Source organism: Kogia breviceps, chromosome 14, assembly GCF_026419965.1.
Source record: "Kogia breviceps isolate mKogBre1 chromosome 14, mKogBre1 haplotype 1, whole genome shotgun sequence".
Taxonomy (NCBI): Eukaryota; Metazoa; Chordata; class Mammalia; order Artiodactyla; family Physeteridae; genus Kogia; species Kogia breviceps.
In genome coordinates, this window is record NC_081323.1 from 28,860,368 (window position 1) to 28,883,158 (window position 22,791).

At 47.1% G+C, this 22,791-nt stretch overlaps 1 protein-coding gene across 2 annotated transcripts in view; it reads left to right on the forward strand.

Moving 5' to 3' along the window:
* SLC24A3 (solute carrier family 24 member 3) overlaps window positions 1-22,791 on the forward strand; it is a 467,486-nt gene that overhangs the window by 141,273 nt on the left and 303,422 nt on the right. The window lies entirely within an intron of this gene.

The following is a 22,791-nucleotide window of genomic DNA, read 5'->3' on the forward strand; positions in this document are numbered from 1 at the left end:
AGCATCTTTTCATGTGCCTGTTGGCCATCTGTATGTCTTCTTTGGAAAAATGTCTATTTACGTCCTCTGCCCACTTTTTAATCCAGTTTTTTGTTTGTTTTTTGATGTTGAGTTGTGTGAGTTTTTGCATATTTTGGATAATAACCCCTTATTGGATGTATTATTTGCAAATAGCTTCTCCCATTCAGTATGTGACCTTTTCATTTTGTTGATAGTTTCCTTCATTGTGTGAAAGCTTTTTAGTTTGATGTAGTCTTATTTGTTTATTTTTGCTTTTGTTTCCCTTGCCTGAAGAGACATATCCAGAAAAATATTGCTAAGAGAAATGTCAAAGAATGTATTGCCTATGTTTTCTTCTAGAATTTTTTATAGTTTCAGGAATTATATTTAAGTCTTTAATCCATTTCGAGTTTTTTTATATCTGGTGTGAGAAAGTAGTCCACTTTGATTCTCTTGCATGTAACTGTCCAGTTAGCCCAACACCATTTATTGAAGAGGCTGTCTTTTCCCTATTGTATGTTATTGCCTCCTTTATCTTAGATTAATTGCCCATATAAATGTGGGTTTATTTCTGGGCTCTGTATTCTCTTCCATTGACTTATGGTCTATTTTGTTGCCAGTACCATACTGTTTTGATGACTGTAGCTTTGTAGTATAGTTTGAAATCAGGGCACGTGATACCTCCAGCTTTGTTCTTCTCTCTCAAGACTGTTTTGGTTATTCAGGGTCTTTTGTGTTTCCATACAAATTTTAGAAATATTTGCTTTTAGTTCTGTGAAAACTGCCATTGTTATTTTGATAGGTATTGCGTTGAATCTGTAGATGGCCTTGGGTAATATGGTCATTTTAACAATATTAATTCTTCCAATCCATGAGCATGGTATGTATTTCTATTTGTTTATGTCATCTTCAGTTTCTTTAAAAAAATTTTTCTTATCATTTTCTGATACAAGTCTTTTACCTCTTTAGTTAGATTTATTCCTAAGTATTTTATTGTTTTTGAATTGATTGTAAGTGGGATTGTTTTCTTAATTTCTCTTTCTAATAGTTCATGGTTAGTATATAGACATCCAACAGATTTCTGCATATTAATTTTGTAACCTGAAACTTCACTGAATTCTTTGATAAGTTCTAGTAGTTTTTGTGGTGGCGTGTTTAGGATTTTCTATGGATAGTATCATGTCATCTGCAAACAGTGAGTTTTACTTCTTCCTTTACAATTTGGATTCTTTTTATTTCTTTTTCTCATCTGATATGTTGCATCTTGTTTAGGAAGTCCTTTATTACCCTGAGATCAGAGATACAAATATCCTGCTATTATCTTCTCAATGTCTCCTGCTATTTAGGAACCTGGCTGGCCCCTGCCTTTTGGGTGAGAGACCCCAGCAGGGGAAGCAAAGCTGCCCGACATTCCATCAGCCCATGGAGCACTGGCCTGGAAACTGGTGTAGCTTGCTTTTTTCACACCTTGATTTTGACAAATGCCCATGCAAATTAGTTTGATGTTTAGCTTTCAAAGCTATATCTACTTTTGTACTTTTTAACCGTCACTTGTCATTTGCCACTTTTCAGTTACCACCCTGTAGGTCCAACTAAGGCAGATTTGCCCCTTCTTCTCAGCTGTGAGTCGCCAGTATTGTTCTCCCCCTTGCTCCAACTGTATCATCATTTTTGTTTATTATTTGTCATTTCTAAAATTCCAGTAATGACAATTTTATTTAGTTTTTTCCTGTTGATAATCCAGACCAAGTGCCATGACCTCAATGCCTTCAGGGTGAGGCATGTGGTGTAAGAGGAAGGAGGTGGGTGTGTGAGCTCAGGGGTGGCTGCCTGGGGATGAGTCCCATCTGAAATCTGATATTGGCCACACACATTCCACCTACCCACCTCACCTGGGCACATCCCACCCACCCACCACACCTGGGCACATGCCACCTGCCCATCACAGCTGAGCTCTGGCTCTGTGCTTGATGACCTGTTACAGATTGCCACCATGTAAACTGTGACCTCATTTTGGAAAAAAAAGAGAAGTAGAACCTCTAGCAAATAAGGTGACTCCTCTTGATTCCCTTTGTAGCCTTAACCAAGTCATTAACTACTCTGCATCCTTTGTGAGCTTTAAATGGGATTAGAGACTAGCTTACTTCTGAGGCCCCTTTCAGCTCATAAAAGTGTCTGATGACCTTAAGAAATCCAAAGGTGTTCACTTTCACAGACTTCTATCTTACTTTTTAAAAAAGTATGGTAAAATATGTATAACATAAAATTTACCACTTTAACCATTTAATGTATACAGTTTAGTGGCATTTATTCCATTTACAATGTTGTGCAACCATCACCTCTTTCTAGTTCTGAAACATTTTCATCAACCTAAAGGATGACCTGTACCCATTAGCAATCACTCCCTACCCTTCTCTGCCCCCACCCTCTGGAAAACACCAATCTGTCTCTATGGATGTGCCGATTCTGGATATTTTATATAAATGGGATCATTTATATAAATATGTGGCCTTTTGTGTCTGTCTTATTTCACTTAGCATAATGTTTACAAGATATAATCTATCTATAATCATGTATCAATATGGGTATATATATTATCATGTATCAATATATTATCACATATAAATATCAGAATTGGCATGTACCAATACTTCATTTTTTGGCTGAACTGAACAATATTCTGCTGTGAGGCTGTACCACATTTTGTGTATCTGCTCATCTGTTGATAGACATTTGGGTGTTTCCACCTTAAACCTACTGTCAGTGGTGCTGCTCTGAACATTAGTGTACAAGTTTTTGTTTGAACATCCCTATGGTCCATTTATTGAAGAAGCGCCAAACTATTTTCCACAGAAATTTCACCATTTGTATCTTTTTTTGATCCTTTCTCCCCCAATAAGAGATTATTATTCAGTCAAGTTGCCCCTGTTCTAAGATTCCTCTGTCTCTGTAAGCATCCTTCATACCTGCTCACCCAGAGACTCTAGGAGACATTTGCTGTGAACAGTCTACATGGAGCTCCAGCACCTCCTCTCCCCATGGAGGGACCCATCGCGAGAGCCCCCACCCCCTACCTCAAAGAAAGCTGTCAACTCCTGTTGCCACTGCCTCACATGGGCATCTGGGGGGCGGGGGAGAGAACCTGCCCTTCCCTGTGATGTGGTGGGAGGTGAGCTTGTCCTCCACCCTGGAGGGATGTCATGGATGTGAGGCACCTCCATGGATTTCCATCATTGGTGCCCCTCGTCCTCAAGGAGCAGGTCCCACGCTCAGGCTTCAGCAAATGTGCAGTGAGGAGGTGGTGACCTGGTCACCTGCGGATAAGGATGTGTCCCCCTCCGATGAGGTCCTGATTCTGCTCTCCAACTGTCTGCTTGGAGACAGGACTGATGCTTTGGAGATGGCTTAGTTAGGGTTCCCACCAAAATCAAGGATTTGGATACAAATAGATTGTTTAGGAGGTGATCTCAAGAAACACCAGTTGGGGATGTTACCATTGAGGAAGCTGGGCTTAGTTCCAGTGAGGACCCTCTGGGAGACAGTGTCGAGCCGCTGACAGGTGAGGAGACTGGGGTGTTTATCCCTCAAATCTTGTCCACATAGGTTGAGGGTCACCCCAGCCTTTCTCATCTGCCTGTGTAGAGGCTGCGCACCCACCTGGGCCCAGATAACATCCTCCGCCAGGGAGACGCGGGACGCCATGGGCATGGATGGATACTGCCCACGGAGACCTCCCGGGTGGTGCTGGCACTGCTGCGGGGAAGGGATGTTGAAGATAGTGCCGAGAGGGAGTCCGTACCTGCGTGTTGGGACTGGCTCGGGTCATCATGTTTGAAGTCAGATGAATGAGAAGGTCTTTACATCTCAACCTGTGGCTGTTTCAACATCTCAACATGGGACTGTCTCGCCAGGTCCTGTAAATGTCTATCAACATGTGAGAATCTCAACATCTGGATCTGGGAATGTGTCAGTGTGTCAACCTGAGGATGTCTCAACGTTGAATATCTTGACATGTCAAGGTGCGAATGTCTCAACATTTCAACATGTGAACGTCTCAACGTCTTGACGTGTGGATGGCAACCTGTGAACGTTTCAACAGTCTTAATGCACCCACGTCTCAACATCTCAACGTGAAAGTCACAACAGATCAATGTGTGATGTTGACATGTGAACCTGTGTGTGTCTCAACATCTCAACATGCAGCTGTCTTGCCACCTCAACATATGATTGTCAACATAAGAACACATGAATACCACAGCACCTCGGCTTCAAAGAGTTGAGTGTGAACCATTGTCTTCCTTCAAACCCCAGTCCCTCAGAACCCTGGTGAATACTAGCACACGGAAATCTTAACCCTTATGGAAGTTCTCTTCTTGTACAAACCAGCACTAGATTTTACAGGTGGAAAGATACTTGGTCAAGCTTTGTAACAGTCCGGTAGCTCTCCATTTATACAGAAATCAGGCTGCTGGCAAAATCAGGTACTCCCAAATCCTTATTGGGGGAAATGCCTTTCAGCCTCGTGGAAGAGACAACCCAAAGGCCCACACACTTTACTGAAAGTGGCTGTGAATTACTGTCACGATCCCACCCAGATAAGTGCAGATAAAGTGAGGTCAGAGATTAGAAGCAGAACCTCTGACACTTGTAAAACTGACCTCAGGGGAGGAGAAGGAAGTCCTGTAGAAAGTAGACTCCCTCCGGAGGGAGAGTGGAATTGACTAGGATGGGGGCCAGGGAACCTTCTGGGGCAGTCATAATGGTCTTCATCTTGACAGAGCTTTGGGCTATAAAGGTGTATTCATTTGTCAGAACTCAGCGAATGTTCACTTAAGATTTGTGCATTTCATTGTATGTGAATTGCATCTGAATAGAAAAGTACCATAAACAAATATTGATTTGATATGCATGCTGAAGAATTCAGGGGGAAGTGTGCTAATATCTGCAATATAATTTTAAATGCATTTTTTAAAAGACAGATTGATAGATGGATAAAGGAATGGATAGATGGGTACCCGTGTGATAAAACAAGCCTTATACAATGTTATGTTACAGGCTAGGTGGTGGGTAACGTTTTTTTCAACTTTTTGGAATATTTGAAAATTTTCATAGTAAAATATTCTGGCAGAAAGTAGGCTTGTTAAATGAACAAGTCCAGCCATTTGGGGCTGCTTTGCTCACATCACATACTTTGAGAACATTGCTCGATTGTATCTCATTTTTATGCCTCATACTCATTAATGTCCTGAATTATTTTTAGAAATCTTAAAATTCGGATCCATGTGTATTTAAGATAGCAAAAGAGAATGTAATTACTATTGGAAATTATCCATTAAAAATCTCTGCAAGGTCTATTCGTCATTAGGGGTAACCTTTAGATACCTGGAACGTTCCACTTAAGTGAAATTGCTCATTCCCTGACAGTACAGGACGCCTGAGATGCCATTTTAATTAGCATTTCTGGTTCATGGATGATCACATCATCTTACCTTTGACTTGGCTTCAGCGTTTCCAGGGCATTTTTACACGTACAGTTTCAGGGTTTTAGGGAAAGGGCTTTGGGGCTAGAGTCACCCGAGTTTGGATTCTATCTAGGTTGTCCACTTGCTGTGTGTGTGACCATAGAGGCATTTCTTGATCTGTTTGATCGTGATGCTTTTATGTGACAAACACACGATGAGACCTAAAATACAGGTTTCTCCTAAGACATAAGTCACATAATGCAGGCAAAGCCCATTAAGGAGCCTGACACGTAGTAGGCTCTTCATCGGGTGGAGCTGTCTGCCTCAGTTCCGTTCCCGAAGTCCCCATGACATTTCTGTGAAGCAGAACGAAAGCTGTCTTACGCGTTTCCCAGAGAAGACGGCTAGCATTTGGAGACATTCAATTACCTGCAGACCCCCAGCCACATGGGATCCCAGAGTAGAGGGAGGACTCAAACTTGTGTCTCTTAGTCCACTGCTGTTTCTATTTCCGCCAGTCTTCCCCCAAATCTAGGAGATGATAAAGGAAGCAGAAGGAGGGTGTGAGGCTGAAGTGAACTGGAATCTCCTGTGGTCTCAGGACAAAAAGGATGTTGTTCATACTGCTGAAGGTCGAAAAGAATTTTGTTGAAAGTTATTAACATCCATGGGGGAACGGTAAAAAGGCAGGCTGAAATTACACAGCAGACTTGCGCAGACCTTTCCAAATCTTTAAACATTTGAGCCTCACACATGTCACCCAGGTAGCGTGGTCTGGGACGACTACTGATCATCTGAAATCACACTGTTCTCACCAGCCACTGTCTTCCCGTCGTCGGGAGTGTCCTGGGTGTGAGGACAGCTCCCACATTGTCACATCCGGCTGCTCTTCACTTCATCCCCCAGAACCTTCACTGTCCTCCACGCCCTGCACTTCCCACCTGGGACCAGGCAGTGGTGAGGAAGCCGGGGGCACAGCTGAGGGCACTGGTGTTTGGAGACGTTCAGTGACCTGCAGACCCTGACCCTGTGGATGTAGACCCTTCCAAAGTAGACGGAGGATTTGAACTCTCACCTCCGAGTCCACTGCTGTTTCTGCTTTAGCCAGTGGCAGTGGGTCAATGGCGCCATGATGGCCTTCCAAAGGGCCCTGGGTCGTTTCCAGACGCCCTCTTCTTTTCTTCCTTTCCCTTGGCCAAAGCTGTTGAGTTTCCACACACAGGAACTGAAGAACAATTGTGTTACATACCAGACCATTTCCCTGCGACGTCGCATCTGCCTTAGACCTGGTCGTCTTAGACAGCTTTATGCCAGACATGTCAGGTTTTTTTTTTTTTTTTTAGAATGTAAATTTTTTACATTGAAGTATAGTTGGTTTATGGTGTTGTGTTAATTTCTGCTGTACAGCAAAGTGACTTTGTTATACATATACATATATATATATTCCTTTTCATATTCTTTTCCATTATGGTTTATCACAGGATATTGAAGGATATTGAATACAGTTCCCTGTGCTCTACAGTAGGACCTTATTGTTTATCCATCCTATACATAATAGTTTGCATCTGCTAATCCCAACCTCCCAGTCCATCCCAGATGTCTCAGTTTCAGTGGAGGTTTGCCTATCTTCTTTTTTTTTTTTTGCGGTACGCGGGCCTCTCACTATTGTGGCCTCTCCCGTTGCGGAGTGCAGGCTCAGCGGCCATGGCTCACGGGCCCAGCTGCTCTGCAGCATGTGGGATCTTCCCAGACTGAGGCACAAACCCGTGTCCCCTGCATCAGCAGGCGGACTCTTAACCACTGTGCCACCAGGGAAGCCCTGCCTATCTTCTTAAGTTCATCACCCAGAATAGGCTACTGGCTTTGTTTGCTGCGTAAAGGAAGAAAAAAGTGTCTACTTGAGAACGATGTCAACTGTTTGAGTGCCTCACCAGTGCTGAAAGGAGAGCCTGGAGCCCAGCGTCTGTGTCTGGTGGGGATGCCCATTCAGGGTGCTCTGTGGCATCACAGAGACCATGGAAGGAACAAAGTGAAACCAACCCTGGGAGAGGAGCGATGGCCAAAGAACACATACCCTCAAGGGGCTTATTGTTCTTAGAGCGTGCTGGGGAGTTATGACAGACTGTTTGGAGCCTTAACAATCGCTTATTTTGTATTGGATGTTTTAAAAAAGCAAAGGATTTTTTGTCCTTGTATATTACATGTATGCCAGGAAAAATAGTTCCTGGAGAATGAAAACACCTCGAGGGTCAGTTTGCAACTTGAGAGGGGCCGTTGGGCCCTGTGGCCAAGATGCCATTTTCTCCTGAGTGATGCATATCTCGGGGGGAACACAGATGCGGCCAGGAGGATGGGCTGATGTGGGAAGGTCTCCCATCTTCAGAGTGGGTACTGCGGGTGCGGTAATAACCTCACCCCTGGCCCGGAGGGACGTGGGCTGCAGAGTAGCTGGTGTCCAAAGCCTAATGAGGAACAGAACGAGGCAGTGCCACGCTGGGCTGACGTTGCTCAGGCGGGCCTGGTGTCCGCGTCTCAGGAGCAGTTAACGTAGCACACGTTGCCTCAGCGACCCACCCAGACCCCAAACCCCAGGCCCCAGACCCCAGGTGTTCTCTGGGCAGTGCTGTCGTCTGTGGGGCTGAGAACTGGCCAAGTTGGGGGCTGTTGGGGGGATGGCACGGGAAGCAGGAACAGCAGTGGAAGGAGAACGGAGGAGCAGCCCAGCTTGCCGTCTGCCCGGGGCTCCCCAGAGACCACGGAGCGGCCCTTGGGCGGGAGCTCATGGTCTCCTGAGAGTGACATGCCCACATGGCACGCGGCAGGGCCGCTGCTGACACGTGCTCTCCTGGGAGGCCTTGCACTTGACACCCGCAGCAAACGAGAGGGATGCTTCCCCACTGGCCTCTTCAGCGTGACTTTCCTTCCAGCAGACTTGTGGGAACCACAGGAATCACTCAAGCAGCGAGTGTGTCTCAAAATGCAGTTTTAGGATCAACAGTTCCCTGGGAGTGTGGGAGAAATGCATGTTCTCAGGCTCCACCCCACCCCTCCTGAGTCAGGAGCTCTGGGGCGGGGTGGGCCCAGGAATCTGAGTTTTCCCATGCTGTCTGGGTGAGCCTGGTTGTACTCCTAGTTCGGGATCCACGGGTGGAGAGGAACAGGTACGGGAGGGCCTTTAGGAAGAGTTGGGGCAGGATCTGGCTGGAATTGGGGGCACTGGGGGATTTCTTTTGAGCTGATATACAGAAAAGCACAAGGTTACTTCCTAAATGTTAGGTTATAGATCAATACAAGCAGTAATGTCTTTCTAATGATGTTTTTGTTCACACTTTACATAAGAATGAGAAGAATTCAGTGCTTCGTTTCCAAGGCTAGTCTTAGTAATGCTGGTCTGTGAAGGGGTAGTGCTAGGGCCCAGCCCCCAGCCCCTCCTTGAGGCTCCCTCACAGACATGTCCAATAGCAGAGGTTGCCTGTTTCCTGATTCAGGACCTACCTTGTGAAAATGAAGATCCTTTTTTTTTTCTTTATGATTTTCCCTGACACAGGGGTCCAGGTATTATTTATTATCTGGTTTTGCTCCTTGCCTCCAGGCAAGGACTACATTTAAGCCAATTCAAACTTTGCAAGTCTTAAAAATCACTCTCTCTTTGCTTACCCCTTCCAGGTTTGGCAGGGGCTTCTTTCAAACAGGAAATCCATCTCTTTCTACCTTCCCAGGCTTCCTGCTTAACTCACCCCATGATCTGTTCTTACTTTTTCAAACTACAAATTGACAGGGTCAGTGTGTGTGTGTGTGTGTGTGTGTGTGTAGCGGGGCGGGGCTAGGGGGCAAGGGTGGGGAAGGGTGTCCACTTTTCCCCTTCCATTGCCAAGGGTCCTGATGTTCAGTGTGGAAGGTTAACTTCTTTAAAGGCAAAGCAGTCATGGCGGCGCCTTGTGAGCAGTTGTGCAATTCTGTCCATCTTCATCTAGTTGTTCCTAAAAGTTATCCCAACCTTCCAGAAGTAAAAGTTACTGTGACTATCGGTATGCGGGCCTCTCACTGTTGTGGCCTCTCCCGTCGCAGGGCACAGGCTCCGGACGCACAGGCCCAGCGGCCATGGCCCACGGGCCCAGCCGCTCCGCGGCATGTGGGATCCTCCCGGACCAGGGCACGAACCCGCGTCCCCTGCATCGGCAGGCGGACTCTCAACCACTGCGCCACCAGGGAAGCCCAACTGTGACTATTTTAAAGAACAACTTTTAACTACCGCAGGCCCATGGCATACATTTAAGCCAATAATTATCTCCAACGTGAATTACTTTCATACAGAAAGACCTCTGGAGATTTTTCTTTTCCTGTAGTTCCTTCATTTTAATGGGCTGTTGAGTGTGATTGTGGATCGTGGATTCAGATTCTCTTCCCCTACTGCTTCCCCACACATCCCTAATGACTAGACTTCTTCTGTCCTCTGAAAGCCATGGTATTCATCAACTCTCCAGTCCTGGAGGGGACCCCAAATTACGTATGCCCCTCTCTTCATGAAACCCTGAGTAATAATGGAATCGTTGGTCACAGAGAGACCTTTGGTAACATCAGACTTACTTTATCAAAAGTTAAGGAAAGGACTTCCCTGGTGGCGCAGTGGTAGAGAACCTGCCTGCCGATGCAGGGGACACGGGTTCGTGCCCCGGTCCGGGAAGATCCCACATGCCGCGGAGCCGCTGGGCCCGTGAACCGTGGCCAATGAGCCTGTGCGTCCGGAGCCTGTTCTCCGCAGTGGGAGAGGCCACAACAGTGAGAGGCCTGTGTACTGCAAAAAAAAAAAAAAAAAAAAAAATTTAAGGAAAACAACAGGAACCAACGATTGGGTGCCATATTGAGGTGAATGTTTCAACTTGGTGAGAAATGAAGTGGGAAGAATTTGGAAGGTGAAAGGTCAGTAGAAGAAAGATAAAGGTCAACTGCCTCCCCTTCTTACCTGCCCACCCCCAGGTGTACACCCTGCACCCACCACCGTCCATGGGTGTGAATGGAGAGGATGCTCTTTGAGGTCCCGGCGTGGCTCGGACCCAGCTTCCTCTCCTTTGACATGGGGGGTGGGCATCGGCTAGCCCCCATCCAGGAGAACTCCCTGCATAACAGAATGTTCTCTGCACTGTTCATCGCACAGGAGGTACTTGCCATATGCGTCCCCTGGGCAATTGACCTGTGGCTAGTGCAACTGACGAGCTAAATTTTGACTTTTATTTAATTCTATTTAATTTACATTGAAGTGGCCCCAGGTGGCTAGTGGCTGCCACTCTGAGGGGCGCAGAGCCCAAGGGAAGGAAGCAGAGTGACCAGAGCGGTGCCAGCTCTTGCTCAGCCCCTGGATAACTCCTCGGGACAGTGGTACCGAAGCAGGCTCCCCACAGAGGAGGCTTTCCTCCATTTATGAAACCTGGAAGCTGAGAAAGGAAAATACCATGCTTTTGCAAAGAACTTGAGATAATTGAGGCTTGAAATTTTCACTGAGGTGAAACAGAGCTTTCCTTCATTATTAACAAATAGGCTTGGACTGAAAGCAGGGGACTCAACAGAAAGGCCTGCCTTTTTTTTCTTTTTTTCACCCTTCATCCACTAGGGACAAATTGGAGAAAACTCTGGGAGTGTCCGGGAGCTTTTTCTTTTTCTTTTTCTTTTTTTTTTTTGGACTAGGAAAAGGATGTTGCAAATAGTCATCTGATTAGACACCCAGGTTCTCGGAGTGTCTGTGGTCTACCTACCTTCCGTTTTCCCATCTGCTGAGCTGCACCTTATCTGGGAAGGGAGTGAATGAGCAGTTGGTTTTGCCCCTGTTGGCCGTGTTCGGGAGAGGGTCTGGTGGGGAGAGGTGTGAAACATCCCCAAATCTGGAAGATCCTAGGTAGCCCTGTGCCCATACCACTTGGCATTGGTGAGTTCAGCATGTTTGTCTAAGAAAACTGCTCTGTTTTGGAATGTTCTTTATAGTGATTAACCAGCATCCATCACTGGACATCTGCTGAGTAACAGGCTCTGTGTTTCATGCTTTGAGGTTCAGAAGAAGCATTAGTTATTACCACAGCACATGGCAGCATAGAGTAGGAAAGGTAAAATACGCACTCTTGGAAAAAATGGAGGAAGAGGTAGCTATGCAGGTGTTAATTTTTCAGTAAAGAATAGGAATGTGAGTGTGTGTGTGTGTGTGTGTGTGTGTGTATGTGTGTACACACATTTAGCTAACACGTTGGTGGCAGTCAGTGGGACAAAAATGTTATTGGAGGGAAGTTGGATTCCTTTTAAACTGAGAACCATCTTGGCTGGTATCTCTGCTGAGAACAGTCTTCTAAGTGGTGATCATGAATGCTGATAGGCAAGGTCCAGCCAGAGAGAAAACGGGGTAGACAGAGTTAAAAGTAGCCAGCTGGGGTCCAGAGACTGTGCTGGGAACCTGGCACCCTGCTTGCCTGTCCCTCCCTCTGACGTTGGCTCACGTCACCAGCCTTCCCAGCACACCCCCGTGGCCAGTGTCTGCACTGGTAGCCTCTTCAGCTTGGTTCTGGCTGCGGGGCTGGTGTGTGCCCTGCGTACACACCGCGGGCCACTGCGTTCAGCCGAAGCCGGGCCTCGGCCCTCCTCCTGGGTGCTCAGTGGGTCCCACCCAACCCCTCCGCAGTCCCAGGCCCCCCGCTATACCTCTCTCCCCGGACAAGCAGCCATGACAACCGTTGGCCGCAGGACCCAACAGTGTAGCCAAAGGATGCTTTATTGAAAGAAGAGCACTTAGTAAAAGTTAAATCTCTTCCGACACAAAAATGGGGCCTGTGGTCTCTCAGTGTCCAGAAATTTCTCAGTCCTGACGTGGCAAAAGGACCCAGCAGCCAGCTTTGGAAGGAACTCTCACTGGCCAAAGCTGGGACAATTTTTGAATTCAAAATAAATAATGACAGTAACAGGTTACAGTCCATAGAATAAGATAGGAATCTGTGAGTTCACATTTGAATAAGTGAATGGATGAATGAATGAACGAGATGGAAATAACTCTTCCTATGTGTAGGAGAGATGGTGGAATTAGAAAAATCACCATATGGCAAGCATCATAATTGTTTCAAGCAAGAACCATAAATAGTACTACAACTAGTGACTAAATGCTTGATAAACAGGATATTTACATAGTCGTAAAGTATATTCCCATGGAATACTTACTAATTACAAAGGAGAAAATGGGAACTTGATAGTGAGGAAGCTGGCTGACCCTATCCTGAGTATAGGTACAGGTTGGCATCGTGCCTCCTGATGGGATGCCCTGGAAGGGATACACATCACTTCCGGGGTTGTCTTGTCACAAGAAATCATCAGGCAAACCCAAACTGAGGGGTAGTCTACAGAATCTGGCCTGCAAGGGCATGAAAGACCAGCAAGACAGAGCAGCCGTCCCAGTTTGGAGGAGGCTAAGGAAGGAGACAGTCCAGGTAAGTGCTGTGTGTGATTCTTGATTGAATCCTGTGCAGAAATTTTTCCTTTTCCTATAAGACATGAGTGAGATAATAAGCAAGAGGAATCAGGTCTGTAGATTCGATCGTAGCATTGGTATCATTGTTTATGTCCATATTTTGACAGTTTTGCGGTGCTTGTGTAAGAGAATGTCTGTGTTCTTGGGAAGTACACTGAGCAGTGTAGGTGTAGAGGGCATGAGACCTGCATTTGACTGGAAGGGACACAGGAGATCTGCTGGGGGTGCTGGGATGCTCTGTCCCTTAGTTGGGTTGTGGGTCACCAGGGTGTCTGCATTTGTCGAAACGTACTAACTCTACACTGAACTTCTGTGCATTTTCCCGTGTGCAAATTATGCTTCACTGAAAAATTAAATCAGAAAAAATTGAACACTTTTTTAAAAAGACAATTCCAAAATTTTTTAGTGTGTAAAGCCATTGAGGTGGGTGAAAATCCTTCCACAATGGCTACGTTAAAATTCTAGAGTTGTCCCTGATCCAAGCATGTTGATTTTTCAAAATAATTCGCTACTTCATGGTCGTATATGATTTCGCCTCCTAGCATTTAGCACAGTGAATATTAGCCAGTTGTGATGATTGCCATCTTGACACTTCATCCTATTTGAGACCTGGCAGACAGGAAAGACATTTGTGATACTAGGGGAGGGACAGAAAGCCATCCCAGGTCAGAACTTTCCAGGTGCTCACACCTTGATGGAAACACTTTCCACCCTAGGAAACGCTCCTCCATCTACCAGGCCAGCTGCGGGGCTTGTGGTTTGGAGCCTGACTGTCTGCTTATTGGACTTTCCTTTTAAGGGATCCCAGCCAGCTCCCCGCTTTGATTGCAAAGGTTGGAGAATGTATTTGTTGCTTTTCAAATCACCCTTCTGTGCCAGGAAGCTTCAGGATGGTGTCATCTCTCCACCTCCGAGTCAGATGGAATAAAAATTTCATGCCAACCTCGCCCAATGAGAGGACAGGGAGGGAGGACGTGAAGTCAGGACTATGAATCAGGAGCAGAGGAAGCAGAGTCAGGATCTCACCTGGACAGCACCTCACCTCACTGTGCTCTGGCTGCTCAGAAAAGGAAGCCAACTCCCACGTCCAGCCAGCACTCAGCTATCGGGAGCCTGGCAGGTCACTGTGGTGGTCCCTGTCCTTTACAACACGCTTAGGTTCCCAGCAGCATTTTGACCCTCGTGACAGATGGTGACACTTGTTTCAGAGGCTCAGAGAGAACTAATCACTAGAGTCTGGGCTTTCTTCCCTCTTTTCTGAGGTTCTTCCCGGTACGTCACACAGCTTGTCTTAGCTTGGGTTCCCAGGAGCAGCCCTGAGCAAGGACTTAAATGTGGTCCTCAATTTGGGAGGTGAGCCAGGGAAGGCAGGGAGGCCCTGGAGGTGGGGGGGGAAGCAGAGGTACATATACACCCACTCCCTTAGTCGTTGGTTGAGGGCTGTGGGGAGGGGAGAATACATCATTCCGTCCATCACACAGTTGGGCAAAGAGATATTGATGTTGATAGTGAAGTCGAGGGGGCAGGGACTGAGGAGGTGGGTGGGGGACACCCCAGGTTTTCTTTCAAGGGCCAGACCACATGGAATAGGCTCTGAGAGCTTTGAGGGGGAAAGAGCATCATGTCCTGGACTCTGAGCCAGATCTTGGCATCGGATCCCTCTGCCTGGCAGCCAGTGACTGAGCCGTGGCTCAGAAAGGCAGTGGGAGGGGAGAGGGACGGAATTCTCTGATTAATTCCTTAAAAGGGGCCTAGGCTTCGCAGGTGCCTGCGGTGGAATAACCACCCCCCCACCCCCCAATGTGGAGCAGGCTCCCTGACAACACTCCCTCCCTTGGGGGGAAAGCCTCAGGCTGCCCCTGCTTTTGAAGGTCCTGGATTTCCTTATCCTTGAGGGTGGGACCCGGGACCCAGTTCTAAGCCCATGTCTGGAAGCCCAGGCACGTGACACTGAGTGAAGTCTGTGACTCTGCATCTAAAATCCCTCCTGTGCTGCGGTTGTATTTGCTCAGCACCTTCTACTTCCGTGAAGAGGCAGAGACTGAGGGCAGGCAGGAGAGAGCACAGAAGAGGCCCCTGAGGAGGCGGGCACATGACCCCCTGACATTCTTAGTCATTGCTACATTGCACCCAGCCAAGGCGGCCCTCTGAGGGTGAGGGATGCTTTTGGAGGAAGAAGAGCAGATTGAAAACAAAAAACAAAAAAAGGCTCATGTGTGAATAAAGGTCGTGACCTTGGCCTCATTGCAGTCCCCACCCAATTATGTCATTCATATGTTTATTAAGAACATGGTGAAACAAAACAAGGAACAAAACAACAGGGAGACATACCCAACCTCCCACCTCAGAGAAGCTTCCTCTCTGTTTCCCAGCAGTGGAATCTCCTGGAGAAAATGGGCATTCCCTTCATTGAGTCCCACTGGCCCCTGCGACACTTAGACCAGGAAGGATGGGCTCCCAGGGAGAATCAGCGAATGTGGGGCTTTTTCACTCCACACTCTCACCACCACCAAGCAGGGGACTTGGGAACAACCAGCAAATTTCCACCTTTCTCCTTGGCAGCCAGAATCACAGATTTAATCAGGTGGCATCAGAAGGCAAATATTTGGACCTGTCTATGGAAAGTTCTTGTTCTGCACCATTTCCTGTGGTGGCCCAGGGCTGGTTGGGACCACAAGGGAAATGAATTACATAGAGAGGGCACATGCCTGACTTAGTTCCCAAGAAAGAAAGAGAGAGAGAGGGAATGAGAATGAGAGAGAAATCCTTTAGCTTTGTGACTTTTTGTCCCTTTTCATTAAAGGGAGATCCTGGCACTGAGCTCTGGTCGGGGGCCTACAGATTGGCTCCCTGCCCTTGTCCCACTTTGTCTTTTCAAATGGATGCTTTTTGGTCTGGTTTTTGTTTGCTGCTGGTGTTTAGTTCCTGAGAGAGGATCTGACTTACACAAGCTAATTTTTCCCTCTGTGAAGGCCAAAGGGAAGCCAGCCAGAAGCAGAGGCCTCTTGCTGGGGCCCCTCTGGGTCTCGCCGGCATCAACCCCACTGTCACCTCCTCTGCAAAGGCAGGGCCTGAGCCGGGCTGTTGGATGGGGAGCCGGGGGCCTGGATGGAGCAGTGCACCATATTGGTTTATGGCATCAGAAGTTCTGTAAACCAGAAAGGACTGGGACTCAGAGAGAGAGACAGAGAGGATGGACTTTGGCTTCTCAGAGAAGGGGGCTGGCCCTGGAGGGGACTCATGACTCTCTGACCCTCATCTCCAGCTCACCACGTGCCTTTAGAAAATCTGGACCTTGTTTCCTCATTGGAAGAAGAAGAGCATGGTGCATTGTGACCTCTAAACCCCAAAAGGAGAACCAGGGGGAAGAGAGACAAAGCCAGGGGCCCCGGGCAGAGGGCCTGGGCTGGATGTGCTGCCAGCCTAGGGCAAGTTACTTAACTGCGCAGAACCCCGTTGGTCCCCCTTGCATCTTCCCTGAGTGGCGGACACATGTTGGGGGACCCTTGGAAAACCACCACTGAGGCCACGAGGATGTCTCAACCCCCTTGCCTCCAGGGTTCTCTGCCTGTCCTTCATTGGGTACGTGTAGCCAGTAAACTCAGACAGCCTTCTGAGCGATCTGATTTATTGGAAGGCTTGAGGGAGGAGAATCACTTTTGAGGCTAAAACAAACAGGAGTAGATTATGCTCTTCATCTAAAATGTGCTTGAATTTTAAAGATGATACTTTGAGAATAATGCCTGTAAATGGATTCCATGACTGCCTTAAGCCACTTGTGACAGGAGCCCGGCCACTGGTGTACCTGTTCTTCATCCCTTTGGTTGGGGCACCTGGATGAACATTAGTTGGTGTATAAATACCCCAGCTCCCTCACCCCTGGGGTGAGAATAACACTGACGTGTGTGGTCTATGCATTTTCCCGAGAATTCCCTGGCAACTGGGGTTAGGCCCCACTTACCCACAGTGATAACTGGCTTCCCAGCACATGCTTTACTGGCCACCTTCCCTTCCTGGGGTCATGTCCCCAACTACTGCTGGCCCTCCTCCACAAGTTTTAGTCACTTGCATTGGCATCCTTGTCTCAGAGTCTGCCTCTGTGAGAACCTGAACTAAGACCCAGATTCTTGGGCACCAAATCCTGGCTTCTCCCATCTGGGCAGCAATGTTTCCCCCACTACCTTCTGGGTGCAAAGTCTCACCGAGCTCCTTAGAGAGAAGCCAAGCTGTCTTCCAAGGCTAAGGCCAACCAGTCTTAATAATACTGTGGTGCAGAGCATGTAGCTAAGGTCGGGGGATTTTCTTTCTTTCTTTTATTCTGAGCAGAAAGGAAAGTGACTATACTCCCTGGTACACGCCCCATCCACCTCCCAGATCAGCACTGCTTCTTACCCATAAAGGGAAGCTGGAGAGGGCAGAGACCCAGGAGGAAACCTCACTGTCAGAGCTTCTGGCCTCGGAAGACTGGGCCCAGAGAGGTGACAGAGTTCACCAGGTTACTGCGGTTGCTCTGCATGTGGTGTCACGTTCTGTCAGGAGAGGAAGGGCTGTATCAAACTCAGCTGCAGATGTCGTAAAGCATGGGAAGTGTGCTGAGGCCACCTCTGTGCTGTGGCTTGGAAATGAAGCCATCTGTCAAGCCAGGAGGCCAGGCTTCAGGCCTTACTCCCCTGGGCTGGGCCTTGGCTAGGAGAGGGGGTACTCCCGAGACGGGGAGGGGGGTGGCAGGTTCTGCACCACCTCGAAACACTCCTGAGAATCAGAGAAGTTGAGTAAAACACGTCAAAATCTCCTGAGAAATGTTTTCCACGTTTGGCAAAGATGAACTAGGATTTGCCCTGCAAGGGGGGAGAACCTTTTTAAGTAAAGCAAGATCTCCAAAATTCTTAGGCCTGTTTAGAAGCTTCTCTTGTGTGTCTTGAAAGAGGTTGAAACAAAGAGAAGGTATTGAGGACAGCCTGGCTTTCTTAGTTAAAACTGATTATTAAAGTTGGATCATTCTAACCTAATACAAGAAGTGTATATGTGTGCACATGTGTGAAGGCAAACTTTGGAAGAAAATATATGAGGGTGAGGGAAAGTGGGCAGATAAGGAGATCTCATGGAATACATTGTGAAACACAATTTATATTTCCTGTAATTTTGTTTGTAATCTTATTTGTTGTTCATGAACTACCAGCATAGGAACAATATTTTGGGTGCTAAGTGCAGTTTCCAACAAGAAACCAAAAAGGGAAAGGAAAAATGGAGGCCTGTCTGCATTCGAGATTGCTGCTTGCTGGTTTTCTGGTGAATGACAGTCATAGAAAAATTAGGAAGGAGAATAAATTGTAACCATCATACACAACAAGGGGCCAGCATCCTCCCCAGCTTGCTTGTGACCCTGTTCTATCTGTGGGTCCTTAGCATGGATAATTGCGAGCAGGCTGTCATTCTAGCCTTGCTGGGAGCCTGTTCCCAATTCATTATTTCACTTTCCTCCAGGAACAAGCCAAGGGAAAGACTGTGCCCAGAACCAGAGTGTTCCAGGTTTTCTGAAAGGTCACGGCTGCTTTATTTCCCGGTCGCACCCAGTCCAGCAGAAATGCTTGGACGTCCACCCTGTCCCTGTCACCGGGGCTTCTAGCTGACTCCGTTTCTTTGAGATAAAACTTCCCTCCTGGTCCAGTAGCATTCACGGCTGACTTGGCCACGAGACAGAGGACCCTGTGTTCCTTATTATTTCTGGATGAGAAGTCCTGCAGGCGAGTGGAGATTCAGGGCCAGGCTGGCTAGGTGGGGCAGGCCTCAGTGTACAGTGGATTGTAGAAGCAGAGAGATAATTAAATTAAGAGCGCCAGGTGCAGGCATTGAAAGATAACCATGAGTGTTAATTATGCAGCCCGGCTTCATAGGCCAGTGTCTAGCGGAGGAAATGCCATGGGCCTGTCTGTCACGTGGCAGTTTGAAAGGCTTGGGGGAGAAACATTCATGGTTTCTAGAGAATTTGCCAGGGCTGCCTACTTGGGATTCTGGTGAAGCAGGGATTATGTATGAGTGGGAATGTGTGTGTTTTTTTTCTATTTCACACTGAGGCAAGGTGGTCCTTTGGTGTGGGACGTGGGAAGGGGGGCTTTGATCCACATAGAAATTTGAGTATAGCAGGGAGAATGTTAGAGTAGGTTGTTTCTGATTTAGGCACTTCTGGAACTATTTATTCTCTCTGATTAGAAATGAGTTTGATCATAGGGATCTGGGGCAGTGTGTCCCCATCATAGACGAAACGATACATCTCACGGTGGCCTGCAACACACCCGTCAAGGGGTGTGGACACTGAAGCAGCAGCAGAAGCATGGCCACATCAGACACCGAGTAGAGCAGAAGAAGCCAGACCTTACGGTCCATTCTGCCTGATTCCATTTTGGTGCAGTTCTAGATCGGTTAAACTGAGCTCTGGTGATGGACGTCAGGTCTGTGGCTCCACCAGGGAACTTTCCAGGGTGACTGTATTGCTCTGTTTCTTTCTTGGACTGAGGGTTAGTTACATGGAAGTAAACATGTTTCAGAATACATTGGATGTGCACTTAAAATCTGTGCATGTCATTGCATGTAAGCTATTCGTCACTGACAGAAATGTGAAAAGACCTTCCAGTGCTCTGCCCTGATGTGGGTTTTGAACCCTGATCCGTCTCTCTCAGATTTCATGTTTGTGCTCCGTCCTCACCACGCAGCCTTTCCCTGTTCACTGAGTTGTTCAGAAAAGCCTTTCATCAGATGGAAGCAGAGTCTAATGCCTGATGCCAAACTGCAGCCTTTGGGCCAAATCCATTCACGTCCCATTTGTGTAAATACAGTTGTATGGGAACACGCCCATTCGTGTATGCTGCAGAGATCCCTGGTCCACAAGCCTGAAATATTGACTGTCTGTCCCTTTCCAGAAAAGGTTTGCAGCAGCTTGGTCTAAAGGATGGTTTCTTTTTGGAACTTCTTACTTCAGCCCTGTGTGGGCAGAGGTTCGGGACCAAGAACACTGGGGAAGAGTCAGGTACACATGTCACAGTTTAGATCAGTGGTTTCTCGCCCCCTGGAGTTTGCTGGGCATGCTTGGTGCCAGGGACCAGTAGCGGAGTACAGCTTGGCCTATATAAAGTTAAAAAAAAAAGTTGTCTATGTTGCTTTTGTTAAGGAGGGAGAGATAAATAAGGCCTGGAAGCTGTCCATGGCCAGAGCAAGACTCCCATTTTAAACCCTCAGCCTTTGCCTGTAAATTATATCCCTGCAGGGAAAATAGAACTCAGCCAAGTGCTTTTGAGAAAAGTACCTGCGGTCTGGGGGAGACCTGATCAATGTGGTTGGCGAGGTTTATTCAGTAAATGAAGTAACACGTTGAACAAATGACCTGATGTCAAAGGTTAGGTGTGAATTTGGGGCTCCATGAGCCATTTTGTTGAAGATGCTCTTTATTGTTGTTGATTGTTTACAAAGGTTTCAACTTCCTTTTCTGCTTTACCTTCTCCCCAAGATGAATGCTCGTGACCAGGCGGGAACGCGCTGGAGGGCTTGGTAATGTGGCACATGGGCCCCCAAGCTGAGTCTTTCTTCATTTTGCAGTTATTCTGTATTTCCTTCATCTGCCTATTTCCTTACTCTGTAGTTACCAGAAATGTTAGGTCTTGGGGAAGAGGCATCAGAAGTTTTTTTAACGAAAAGAACTAAATGTGATCAATGTCACCTAAGCTTGAGATTCAGATCTCTGTTCTCCTTAAGAAAGGAAGAAAAAAAATGTATGTATATCTATATCTATATCTATATCTATATCTATATCTATATCTATATCTATATCTATATCTATATCTATATATGTATGTACGCCGGGAGCTAATTATAGACTCCAAGAGTCCACCTAATTGGGGACTTAAAAAATCAAGGCAGTGCTTTAGTGGTACATTAGCCGGTTCCTTAATGGCTCTGGGTTACAATGGCTACGAGCAGGTGAGGCATAATTGTTGGAACTGGAAAATTACTGTCTAACTGAGAGACTTTCAGAAACAAGCAGATGAGTCATGCGTGGTGGAGATGTGCTCCACAGAGTGGAGTGGTACTGATTTGATCATGTGTCCTGTGCCTCTTAAGTGGGACCCATTCTTTTCGTCAATCGCATATACATAGAGCCTCCTATGTGTCGGGCACTGTGCGGTGCCATTTTTTACTTCTTTTTTTTTGCGGTACGCGGGCCTCTCACTGCTGCGGCCTCTCCCGTTGCGGGCGGATCACAGGCTCCAGATGCGCAGTCTCAGCGGCCATGGCTCACGGGCCCAGCCGCTCCGCGGCATGTGGGATCTTCCCGGACCAGGACATGAACCCGTGTCCCCTGCATCAGCAGGCGGACTCTCGACCACTGCGCCACCAGGGAAGCCCTATTTTTTACTTCTTTAGAAATGAGGGGTCCCAGGGCATGTGCTCATACTCACACACCTCTCACTTACCTTTATTAACTGGAGCATAATCAAGGATTATCAGGTGCTCAACAGAACTCAACCAGCACTGCTTCTACTGCATGGTAGTGTCTAAAATAATTTTTAAGCCTATATAAAAACCTCCCTTCTCCCTCGGGGCCACTGCACCTGACAACAAAAATAGCATCAACGGCCACTACACACACACACACACACACACACACACACACACACACACACACACACACACACCATAATCTGATGGTTTTTTCCTTATGGCTTCAGGTGTGGATTTGGGATTGGGGGAGAATACGATATTTCAGATTTTTATAAAGTATTTATTTTGTTAGTATTTGTTAGTGTTGTTATAGAATTGCTAACAGTAACCCTGTGATCCAGGTGCTGGCTGGATAGCATTGAATATGCATTCATTCATCTGTCCATTCATTAACTCATCTTGGTGGGACAGGTTGCCCTTGGCCAGGTGCCATCCTTGGGGCCAGGGAGTAGTTAATGAGCAAAACCAAACCCGGTTCTTGCCCACAGGGAGCTCACAGCATGGTCATAGGGGAGATAGGTGGTCATCAAATAATATTCAAATGTCTCTTTACCCATTTAGTATTGTATAGTATTGTGACACAGTACCGTGAGATCACACAATGGTTTGGGGTCAGGAGGGGTTCATAGAAAAGAAAGTGACCCTGGGGCTGGAACCTACAGGAAGAAAACTGACCAGGTGAAGGTTGAGGGAGGTTGTGCAAAGGCCCTGTGGTCAGGAGTGCGGCACATTGGAGGAACTGAAAGAGCGCTGCAGGGTGGGGAGGAAAGGGACGGGTTCCAGGTGAAGCTGGAGGCTAAGGTGATGCGACAGTGCAGGTCTCTGTGGGTCGTGTTCGGGAAGCAAACTGGATTCTGAGAACAGCGGGAGCCGCAGCAGTGCTTTCACAGGGTGGATTCACGTCTGGAGAAGGTGCATTTGGAGCCACATTTGGAAGGATTGCTCTAGCCACCATTTGGTGTGGACTAGAAGGGAAGGCTTAGCCTGCAGTGACAGTGATGACTTTCTGCCCATCTGTTTTTCTTCTCTCGCTTTTCATCTGGATGGTGGGCTTTGGGCTGACTTAGTCTCTGGTGGTCTCTGAAGAGAAGGACGGGTCACAGGTATTTATTAAAGGAAGGGTGGATGGAATATTCTGGAATAGTATTCCTTGGGATCTGGAATGAGTAGAAATATCATATACAGCATTAATGGGTGAAACAGAGTAATTATGGTGCTGACAGGTAAACTGATGTCTGAAATGATTCCATTCACCAAACCTTGGCTGTGAAGGTTAAGTTCCTATTTTAAACCTGTTTTTCCTTTGACGTCCAGAATAAAGTGTAAGAGGTTTTACTT